Source organism: Sorex araneus, chromosome 3 (genome assembly GCF_027595985.1).
Source record: "Sorex araneus isolate mSorAra2 chromosome 3, mSorAra2.pri, whole genome shotgun sequence".
Lineage (NCBI taxonomy): Eukaryota > Metazoa > Chordata > Mammalia > Eulipotyphla > Soricidae > Sorex > Sorex araneus.
The window spans coordinates 17,446,606-17,458,748 of NC_073304.1; positions in this window are offsets into that span (position 1 = coordinate 17,446,606).

Genomic DNA, 12,143 nt, shown 5'->3' on the forward strand with positions numbered 1-12,143 from the left:
GAATCCTTTGTTAGTTGATCACTGAACTGAAACATCCTGAAACAAATGTTTCAATTTTGTATTAAATGGAGAAAATATCAATAAAAATTGTGGACAGATTTAGGCAAAAAATTTTACACCTTCACAAACTTAAAGAAGAGAATTTTTAAGTTTTGAAGCTATTGTTCTCTGTTTTTTATTGTTTCCTTTTTTTCTCTGCTTGTTTTAAGCAAAAGATTAATATAGATAAGAATAATAATAAAAAGAAAGAAGCAAACATTTATGTAAAATATAGTTAGGGGAAGCTTATTCCAACTCATACCCACTGAATAAAAGTAGCCATTGTTAAGTAGGGGGATATGTGTGTGCGTTTGTGTGTGTAATATATCACTGTCTCACTGTCATCCCATTGCTCATTGATTTGCTCAAGTGGGCACCAGTAATGTCCCCATTCATCCCTGTCTAGTGCTAGTGCAGCCTGACAGCATATTAGGGGCTCTTTCAGAGTCAGGGGAATGAGGGCCATCATTGTTACTGCTTTTGGCATATCAAGTACACCATGGGCATGGGTAGCTTGCCAGGAATTCCATTCCATTAGAGGATTTTATATATATATATATATAAGCATATATATACACATATATACACACTTATAGATACATATAGGGTGTATATATAGATATATATGATAAATATGTGCATATATGTGTACATATATACATATACATGGAATCAATCATCCTCTCTTCAAATGTCTAAGTCAATAATTTTTAGACTGTTATTGAGTTCCACTTGTTCTTACAGATAGACAAGCAGAAAAGGAGCTTAAGAAGACATTTGCTGTTTTCATGCACTCAGCCAGTTCTAATATATGTCCCACATAAGTAAGTAAGTTTAGTAGAGTATCATGCAAAATATAAATATTTTACAGTGCATTACCCAAAATATTTAAGTTGGTACTTGGAAAATGCAAAGATGTTCTCAGGACAACTTTTGTATAGGGTGTTTCTGGAGAAAAAAGTTCAAGGTTCCAATAGATGTAAAAAGTTAACTGATACAGGCATTTCTGTTTGAACTATTGTATAAAGTATTGCTTTATTGAATTTGGTATAATAAAGTGTAGCTGAAAGCTTTGTTAATAAATCACATTTTTGATGTAGAGAAGGAAAAACGTTTCTCTGTTTACTTCTTAAAGTTTTGTAGACTCATGTTCATGAATCAAAGAGCAGTTTGTAACTGGTGACAAACTCCTGAGTGATCCACCTGCGCAGGGAGAAAACTCGCCATCCTGTGGCCAGATGGAAAAAGTGCTTTTCGATTTGACAGAAGGACAAACATGCATAGAGAGGACATTCCATGTGCAAATACATAGTGTTATATAAAACATTACTGTCACTGTCACTGGCATCCCGTTGCTCATCGATTTGTTCGAGCGGGCACCAGCAACGTCTTTCATTGAGAGACTTATTGTTACTGTTTTTGGCATATCCAATTCGCACGGGTAGCTTGCCAGGCTCTGCCGTGTGGGCTCAACACTCTCATAGCTTGCCAGGCTCTCCAAGAGGGAGGGGCGGAGGAATCTAACTCAGGTCCGCTGCGTGAAAGGCAAACGCCTAACCGCTGTGCTATCGCTCCAGCCCAAAACATTACTAATATTGTTATTTCTATCATAACTCAAATTGAATTGGTAAACAGAGGTTGACTTTTATCAATCTTCACCTGATATTCTCAACTTACCGAGTATCTTTGGAATAGAGTTTCTTGGGAGTAGAGTTTTTTGGAGATAGAGCTTCTCTGCTTGTCCTGTTTCTCCATTACTCTCACACTGCTACCACACTTCTTTATACCAGACGAGGGAATGTTTTCCGCACATGCCAGCTGATTATTCTAAAATTCAGCTATGTTTGACACTGGGAAAATTTACCTGGAAAAATTTTCATATTCCACCGAAAAAAAAAGACTGCCCCTCACTTCAGATACCAGTTATGAGTAGTAGTGAGTTCCAAGATAATCCATAACTTGTGTCAAAATTGTCTGAAAATCAGACGTTTCCTTGACCTCCAATTTGAATTCACTATTTGTTATAATAGCTCATAGGATGGATCAAGGAACTTGGTGTGTGTGGCAGGGGAGGGGCGATAACTTTTTGGATTTATTATACAGCAGTTTAAAACAGAATGCGAGTATAACTCCATATGCAACTGTGTATCATTCTCTTCTCCTTTCTCTGTGCACGACTCAGAGGTTCTAATCATGTGTTGGTTTGTGAAATGACCATGCTTCATCCAGGAACCCACTTAGAATTATCTCATTTTGAATGCGAGGCATATTTATATCTCTGGAAATTCCATAGGAAATAATGGTTAGAAACCAAAATCAAAAACCAAAAACTGGAAACAAAAGAGTATACTAGTGTTCATATCAAATAGGATATTATGTGATTCTCTATGCTAAGCATTTGGAGAGGGTGATATAATTTTTAAAACAATATTTTTAAAAGAGGGGCCAGAAATATAATAGAGCTTTAGGCACTTACCTTGCACATAGCCGCCCCTCATTTGACCCTCAGCAGACCGCAGTCTATGGTTTCACAAGCGTTGCCAGGAGGAAGCCTGAGCTGAGTGTGGCCCCAACCACCCCACCAGATGTTATGTCTATTTATGAACACCTCAGTATATTGTGGAGGTCTCTGTAAGAAATTTATTTCTAATCTCCCTTTAAGTCAATTCATTCTAAATGCTGTCTTTGAAGTTTATATCCCACTCCAAACAGAAATTTCTGCCAGGCTCTTTCTTAATACTGAGCCATAGTGTCATCTTGAGCATAGATAAAATGATACTAATACAATAAATAGTAGTGAACATATTGCATTTCTTCCAAACTTTTGCAGAAGGAATGAATGCCACTGTAGCACTGTCATCCCATTCATCGATTTGCTCGAAATGAGCACCAGTAACATCTCCATTATGAGACTTGTTATTACTGTATTTGGCATATCAATATGCCACGGGTAGCTTGCCAGGCTCTGCCGTGCTGGCGGGATACTCTTGGTACCTTGCTGGGCTCTCCAAGAAGGACAGAGGAATTGAACCGGGTCTGCCACGGGCAAGGCGAATGACCTACTTGCTGTGCTATCGCTCCAGTCTTGGCATAAGCCCAGCTGAAAAATGTTATATTTGAATTAAAAACTATAAACCAACCATTATTCTGATAGTTTATTGGGAAGTAGATACCTTCTTCTAATTCTCAAATGTTTCTAAAAAGTCATACTAACAAATACTCTGAAATACCAAATAACTCTAATTCTCATAACATTTCTTTTCAATCAGATTTTACTGAGACACTGTGATTTTCATTAGTATTCATGCAAGTGTTTCATTTATACTGTGTTTTGGCAAATAAAAATTATTGGGGGCATGAGACTAAGGAGACACCCAGCTATGTGGAGATTTTTCTCCTGGCAATGGTCCGGGGACCACATGGGTGTTAGGGTTGGAACCAGAATTGGCCACAGGTAAAACAAGTGATTTATTCCTTGTGATATCTCTCCACAACACTCAATAACATTCTTTTTTATTCGGGGGCAGTGTGGGGGGTATGATATGCCCAGTAATGTTCTCAGGTTACTTGTGGCTCCACATTCAAAGATTACTCCTGGTAGAGCTCAAGGGATGCCAGATATTGAACTCAGGTTGGTCAAGGACAAAGCAAACACTCTATCCACTAAAGTATCACTACAGCCCCTCTCCAAATCTTTTTTTTTTTTTTGCTTTTTGGGTCACACTCGGTGATGCACAGGGGATACTCCTGGCTTATGCCCTCAGGAATAACTCCTGGTGGTGCTCAGAGGACCATATGGGATGCTGGGAATCGAACCCAGGTCGGCCGTGTGCAAGGCAAATGCTCTACCCTCTGTGCTGTAGTTCCAGTCCCTCTCCAAATCATTCTTAAGGAAGGGAAAAAAATAATTTAATGTTCTTGGGTCAATTTGTATTAGTCATGATGCCTTTAACTTGTGGATTTACATGAAAGAAAATGAATGAACTATTTTAAATTTAATCATAAGTATTAATTACGAACGGTGTCTGAATAAGAAAAGAAGATACTCAAAGTTAGGGAAACTAATAATATTGAATATTCTACGTAGCCAATCAATTCTTTCAAAAACCAGTAGCAACGTGAGTAAGGCTCTTGCCTTGAAATGGTCAACTTGGATCTTATTCCCTGAATCACATATAGTCCTCTGAGTCATTCCTGAGCACAGAACCAGGTATAAGTGTTGAGCTCCATGTGGTGTAGCTCCAATTCCAAAATAAAACACAAATCAAAGAAAAGCTTTCATTGGGCCTCAGTAACATACTGGGATAAATACAAGTGAATGAGGAACCGTAGTTGACCTTGAGGAACTTAAGATACTTTACTAGTAATGAAAAGTACATGGTTATTATTACTTTACAAGCATGTACAATTCAGCAATACAAAAATGTTAAATGAACATAAAGAAAAAAGCAATAAATTGTAGAAATTTGTTGGACATTTCCATTTTAACTAAATTTTAATATTTGAGAGGTTTTTGGAAACTCAGAGTATGTTAATAGTAAGTACTTAATTTTATTAGGCATTAATTATATATATTATAAATAAAAATATGAAGTTTTTCTTTTCTCTAAGTCACTCTAATAGTCTGCCATACTATTTCAGTCAAAAAAATCTATGCTGTCAGTCAGAGTTCCCCAAGCAAATTGGGGCCAAACGCTTTTTTTTTTTTTTTAGGAAAAAATGTATTACTCAGGTCCTCCTTGGAAATGTATCTTTGGACAGAATGGAAAATACTCTTCTGAGTAGCGTTAGCAGTTTTAGGGTCTTTGCAACTAATGCTTCTGACATCTTTGGGGATCTCTTGCCAAGAAAGTAGCACTGTAGCATCATAGCAGTGTCCTTCCATTGTTCATCGATTTGCTGGAGCGGGCACCAGTAATGTCTCCATTGTGAGACTTGTTACTGTTTTTGTCATATTGAATATGCCACAGTAGCTTGCCAGGCTCTGCCATGCGGGTGGGATACTCTCAGTACCTAGCCGGCTCTCTGAGAGGGATAGAGAAATAGAATCTGGGTCAGCAACATGCAAGACAAATGCCCTACCCGCTGTGCCATTGCTCAGCTAGGCAAAAAAAAGTAAACAAATTAATATTGCAAAGTGTAATATAAATATTCTAAATATGTATAAATATTCTAAAAATCAAAATATCAGTATTTTTTTAGTTCTGTGTAGTGATGATTATTTCTTTAAACTTTGCATTTTGTCTCAATTGTAAACTAAATTTTCTTCTGCAAAAGTCTTTGAGTATTCAAGTCAAAGAATATATAAAATCACATTATATTGTAGAAAGATTTTTATAAGAGGAACAATCTAGTTTCTTTAATCTAGGCTCACATCCTTGCAGATAAATTTTCAAGTACTTCAAACATGGGAGGTAGAAATATTTATTTTCTGTATTATTTTCTCTCCAAACTATGCTTGCTTCATTTCCTAATCTCCAATTCTTAGGCTGTTCACTACTTGCAAGTGATCTTGAGAGATTTATTAGTTAAGTGTGCCAGTTTTGTATTTCAGTTTTTCATATTTCTACACATTGATTGTCTTCCCCTAGTCAAAAGTATAGCTTTTCAAATTCCATAAATCACCACTTTTAACTACACTAATATGACAATAATATAAGCCAATAAAACAATACAAAATGCATGTTCCTAATTGGTATTTTTGAAATTATCAGTATATTCTCTTTTTAACTTAAAGCTGCATTTAAAGTATTGCATCTCACTCCTTAAAAATTCAGAGGAAGTTTACTTGGATTTATATTGACCATTTGTCACTCAGAAAACTATGCCATGAAGAAAGAAATAAAAAGAGTCTCTGACTTTGTACAGAGCTTTCTTATATTAGTCAGTTTTATGATATGAAACTAGAACACTAGGATTAATAGTAAAATGTGCCTTTGAAACTGATTACATTGATTGGGAGAAGGGGTATATAATTATACAATTTAATTTAAATCAACTTACTCATGTTTGAATGCTTTGTGTATACTGCAATCCCATTCTTGAATGCTTAGTTTTACTTTAGTTCCCTCCTCCCTCCAGAATAGGGGTTCCTGGCAATTCTCAACCAAGTAGGCAGATAGTTGAGTAGAATAGAAGAGTCAGAAAGTGTGATGTTATTCAGGGGCCCTATGGTACCACCTTGAAATTCTTCCAGGGTCAACCTTATGGTGCTGGGATGAGATCAGGAATAGCAACTAGCAATTCTTGTTCCTTAATATCTGTAATCGCTCTCTGACTCCTTGGTTTATTAATTAATTATTCATTTATTTTTGTTTGTTTTGAGACCACACGCAACCATACTTAGGGTTTACTCCTATCTCTGCATATAGGGAACAGTGTTAGTAGAGCTCAGGGTACCAGATAAAGTCAGAAGTACTAAGGATTAAATCAGGGTCAACTGCATGCAAAGCAAGTTATACTATCTTGCAGTTATAACAGAGTTAAACTGCTATGCTATCACTCCATTTGCTAGTTTTAATTTTAATTATAGAAATTGGAGTATTTTCTTACAGTGAGGACTATTTTACATATCTGAGGATATTATTTTAATTTATAATATATTTATTTATAATACAGAAATGTTAATTTTCATTAAGTTAATATTTCATATATAATTTTTAATTTTAACTTTATATTTTCACTTTTATTTTTGATATTCTGCTGGACATCATGTGTAGGATAACATAGCTTCAGGTACTTTAGGTTTATTGGGTTACTCCCATTACAGTGCTCCCACTCCTCTGTGTTTATTTGTAACTCTTTCTTAGTGTTCTGTTGAGTTGCAAATATTGTTTTTCTCTTCTCCTTGAGTCCTTTGCATAGTTTATTTAGAGCAATGTCCCTTTTGTATGGACACAGGAAGACTTAGCAAATGCTATGCTTTTATAACCTGGGAGTCATTTGACTCTACATGATATTTTCCTCCTGGGCATCTGTTCTCTCGACCTAAGCCTCAGCTGCCCGTACTTCCTAGCACCCCCAAAAGCAAGGTCCCGATGAGGGACGAGACGGACCCTGGGCAAGCGGTGAGTTGTGTGCTATCCTGGCATAGAGATGGGCCTGGCCAAAATGCCTAATGCTTAACTATATGTTAAGAGCTTGATCATGGACAAATGCTGTCATGATCCAAACAGTGATAACTAGATTTGGACCCTGCTAGGGTGAGGAGTGATTAATATTAAGATGTTAATAAGTGTTTGGACTAAGGAAAGGAAAAAAGAAACCTTAAGAGTCAGGAAGGGCTTTGGAATGCCCTGCCCTCAGGAAGGGCTTTCTTAAGTTGATTTTGCTACCTGGCTGGGTGTAGCCTAGAGGGCAAGGTGGGAGAGAGAAAGGCTGGAGTAGACCGAGAGAGAGGACAGAGCTGGGAGTGCGGGAGATGAGAAAGATAGAAGATTGAATAAACGGTAACTAATCAGCAACCAGCTTGGTCCTGTTCTTCCTTCGCCTGTCCTTGGCCAACGGCTGTCCCGATCCAGCCCATACACAGCGGTTCCAGAGCACCGAATGTAGGCAGTGAGACAGAGCCATCCGGAGAGCCCGCGAGTGCACGCACCCTTTGGAGAGCTTTAGTTTTTTACAATCATGCATAGTGGTGAAAATGACTTGATTAATCACTATGTTACTTTGACACTCTCAGAGAGCATTTCATTGGCATTGTGTGCTTAACTTGGATCATGTTGCTGTTCTTAAGGCAGCCCCCTTATCCCAGTGGTGAAACACTCAAACACCAAGCAAATTTTCCAGCCAACAATAAGAAATCTGCTTGTTTCAACCTGAGCAAAATTAAGAAGGTGGCAGAGATAACTGGAGAGATCATACAGCAAATAAGGCATTTGCATTCCACATGTCCTACCCAAGTTGGGTCCCTGGCACAGTGTAGGGTCTCCCTTACACTTCCAGAAATGATCCCTGGATTCAGAGCCAACAATAAATGCACTGCAGGCTGTGACTCAAAAACAAAAACACACAAACAAAATAAGTCCTGATGGATTACAACTGTGAGATAAGTTTGAAAGAAAGGACACTTGTCTTGCATATGGCGGTCATGGACGTGCCTTGCATATGGTAGTCATAGATATTAGCCAGTTTGGAACCCCAGCGCCTTATTTTGTGTTAATAACTACTAAAGTCAGCCTTGAGTACCTCAAGTTGTGGTCAAAAAAAGGGGGGGGTCAAGTAAAGGAGTGAAGGGGATACAGAGATTGCATCTCCTTCCCAAGAATCCCTGCAGGCAGCACATATACTAAGAATCCCTGCAGGCACATTGTTCCAATGGTTCCGGTGGTCCTGGGTACCCAGTGCCTGAGAACTGCCATATTCTCCAACCCTTGAACTCATTCAGGGGCTAATGCACAAAAACTGTCAATGAACTGAGCAACACGTGCAGTACATGCCAATAGAAAAAGTTAGAAAATAAATACATGGATAAGTAAAAGAATTTTGTTTTCTTTATTTGGAGGGTAGAGAGAGGTCCACACATAGCAAGTCAGGGGGCTATTTCTGGCTCTGTGCTTGAGAGTTCCAGTGAAACTGAGGGTCAAAATGGGGGTTGACTGCAATCACAGAAAGGGTCTTAACCTCTGTGCTATCTGTCCAGCCTCAGTTTCCTTAGTACTGTAACGAAACAATCGGCAGATTCATTCATCACTGTTGACACATTCCCATTTCCCTACTCCAAATTACTTTTGGTCAGAAAACAGCATCTGTTTCCCAGAACAAAAATTTATTCACAGGGCTACAACTGATGAAAAACTAAGACTCCAATAAATTTTCTTTTGCAAATGCTCAGTAACAGTTTTGATTGGAAGTGCTTAGTTGACTGAAAATTGATTTGGACACGATTAAAAAAAAATCAACACATTTCAACATGCAATGCTATTTTAACAAAAAGCAGCAGTATTTTAAATTACTTATGACTACAGGTATATGGTTTTGTTGTTGTTGACTTGGGGGCTGCACTTGATGGTGCTTGCTAGCCAGGCTCTCTTCCATGGTGCTCTGGGACTTCAAGAGGGTTGGAAATGAAAAGCAAGTGCTCTAATTTTGTATATAAAGAAGGTGTTCAATTTAAATCTTTCGAGTCCATGTTTCATTCTTTATGTCTCAGTCCTTAAAGCATAAAACTCTTTATAGCAATCAAAAAATAATATAATGTGTGCTAATTGGTAGGTATTGATGACTAAAATGGACTAATAAGTAGAATTAAGAACACAAGTTGTATTTTGTATCTTGGAAATTTTGTAATCAGGGAAGTTAAAAATAAACTTAAGGGCTGGAGCCTTAAGCTGATAGCACAGTGGGTAGGGCTTTTGCCTTGCATGCAGCTGACCTGGGTTCAATTCCTCACCCCCTCTTGGAGAGCCCAACAAGTTACCAAGAGTATCTCATCCGCAAGGCAGAGCCCTGCAAGCTACCCGTGGCATATTCGATATGCCGAAAACAGTAACAACAAGTCTCACAATAGAGATGTCACCGGTGCCTGCTCTAGCAAATAGATGAGCAACGGAATGACAGTGATACAGTGAATAAAAAAATAAAGTAGCCACCTTTTAAAGTAATTAAAACAGATTTCTATAAATCTGATGCCTAGGAGTAAGTGCTGTAGATAGAGATAGTTCTTTTCTGGGATGTCTTGTGGAGAGATATGACTGTTTTCCTGGTTGACCTTCAGAGTCTCCTAAGTGAGTTGCGCATCTGGTATATACAGGTTTGGCACCACTAAAATAATTTCCTTTTGAAAATCTGACTGGTACAATGATAGAAGCCAAGATTCTGTGTGAAATATATCAGGGATGTGGTGTGAGCTTTCACCCATGATTTTGAACATGATTCAACCTATATCCCTGAAGCCATAGACCTCCTTGCAAGTAAGTAGTATTACCCAGTCCAGGTTTTTTCAGTGGGCTTTCCTACTTTCCTACAAATGTACGTCAGAACTAAGAAGAGATGGAGAATAATTTTACACTTCTCTGTAGCATGAGGCAGTTTTACAAGAAAGAAGGCAAATCTCAAATGATTGACTGACAGCAGTGAGCCAAGAAGTATTTTAAACTGTCATCTTCTGCAAACTGAGAACTCAGATGCAAGCCCTGTCTAGGAAACTCAAGGAAGTGTGCTTTCTCTATACTTCCTAGGAGTCCATATTTCAGATTTTTCTTGGCAATGGCCTAAGAACAGATTTTGCATGGTGCACCAATTCTTCTATTTCTGTATGTTCTCCCCATCAAAAAAGAATTTGCATACTCAATTTCTTAAATCACTTGTATCACTTGTATCACTTGGCATCCCATTGGTCTTTGATTTGTTCGAGTGGGCACCAGTAATGTCTCCATTCATCCCTGTCGCATGCTAGTGTAGTCCAATGATATCTTCTTGCTCCAGGAACAGGAAGAGCCTCAAACTGTTCACTCAGGGTTTTGATGAAGAAGTCTGACCACCTATTTTATTTAAATTTCTTAAATAAAAAATTTGAAAGGTCTGATATTATTCAGTGCAAAATCTTTTCTCTTGCTGAGATACTTAGTGTTTTGCCTATTTTTTTTTAATGATTAGCACTTGGCTGGACTTGGAGCAATAACACAGTGGGTAGGGCATTTTCTCTGCACGCAACCATCCCATGTTCGAGTCCTCCGTCCCTCTCAAAGAGCCTGGCAAGCTACTGAGAGTATCCTGCCCACAAGGCAGAGTGTGGCAAGCTACCTATGGCTTACTTGATATGAGAAGTCTCACAATGGAGATGTTACTGGTGCCCCCATGAGCAAATCGATGAACAACAGGATGACAGTGTTACAGTGCTACAATGCAACATTTGGCTATGTTCTCGGAACTCATGCCTGTTTCCAGCTGTGGTATCTGGTTTGCTTGCACTTATGGAGAAGCATATCAAGCCCTTTTCCTGTGAAGTCAGGCTGGGACTGAGGGGAATTCCACCGCTGTTCAGCAGTGTGACAATGCAATCCCACTTGTCCAGCCTGGTGCAAATTCTCCCCGTTTTCTCTAGACCACGTTGGGAAACGGTGCATTCACATTCTTCCCTGCCCCTTTTTAAATCTTGAGTTTGTGATGGAAATGTAGCAGAGGATGTCTGAAAACTAATGTCTAAATGCAGTCAGTTTTGAAAATGTACAGAGATTCCAGACTCCCCTCCCCGATTCTCTTTCACTAAAAGGTTTTATAATTTCTGGATAATGGCACAGGTGGCCTCCAAGGAAATGTTATTATGAACCTCTTAGAGACCCTTCAGGGAGCGCACTGGAAAATTTGACAGATAAACCCATGTGTACAGGAAATCATTTTTGTCTCCTTCATGTTTAGGCGATGGGCATATCGAATGGAAAAGTGGGTAGGAGATTGAGTTGGGGGATTCATTATAAATGATTAAATGAAGAGAAATATATTGAATAATTCTTTAACTGTAATTCATTTATTAAATCTATGCCAGGAATATTTTAGCAATAAATATGAATGTGTTCTTGTGTTTATAGATGGTTGCACATATATGTTTGTGTGACATTATATATATTAGTAAATATTTATGCTATTTTAAATATATCACTGTTGCATTGTCATCCTGTTGTTCATTGATTTGCTCGAACGGACACCAGTAACCACTCCATTGTGAGACTTGTTGTTACTGTTTTTGGCATATTGAATATAATAGGTAGATAAATAGATAAATCATTATAGTGCTCTTAAATTCTCTAAGTTCAAGATTTTCCTAGCAAACAAAACCTAAAAATAGATGTTTATAACAATTTGTTTTATTTTGGGATGCTTCTGAGATACAGAATATAGATTCTGGAAAATATAAACAAAGGCTCAATGGTAAATCAATCCAAAAATGAATTGTTGAGTTGACTCAATGCTTTGAGTAACTAAGATTTAATCCTGCCAAAACAATATAAGATCCAAGTAAGATACATGTTTTGGAATTGCAGGTCCCACAGAAAAATATTTTTATCAGCTTCTTAGTATTTATTGGTCAAAATGTGTTTCTATATCAGAATGCTGAGAATATTTTTAAATGATACCATACAGGAACATCTAGTGTCCAGATGCCA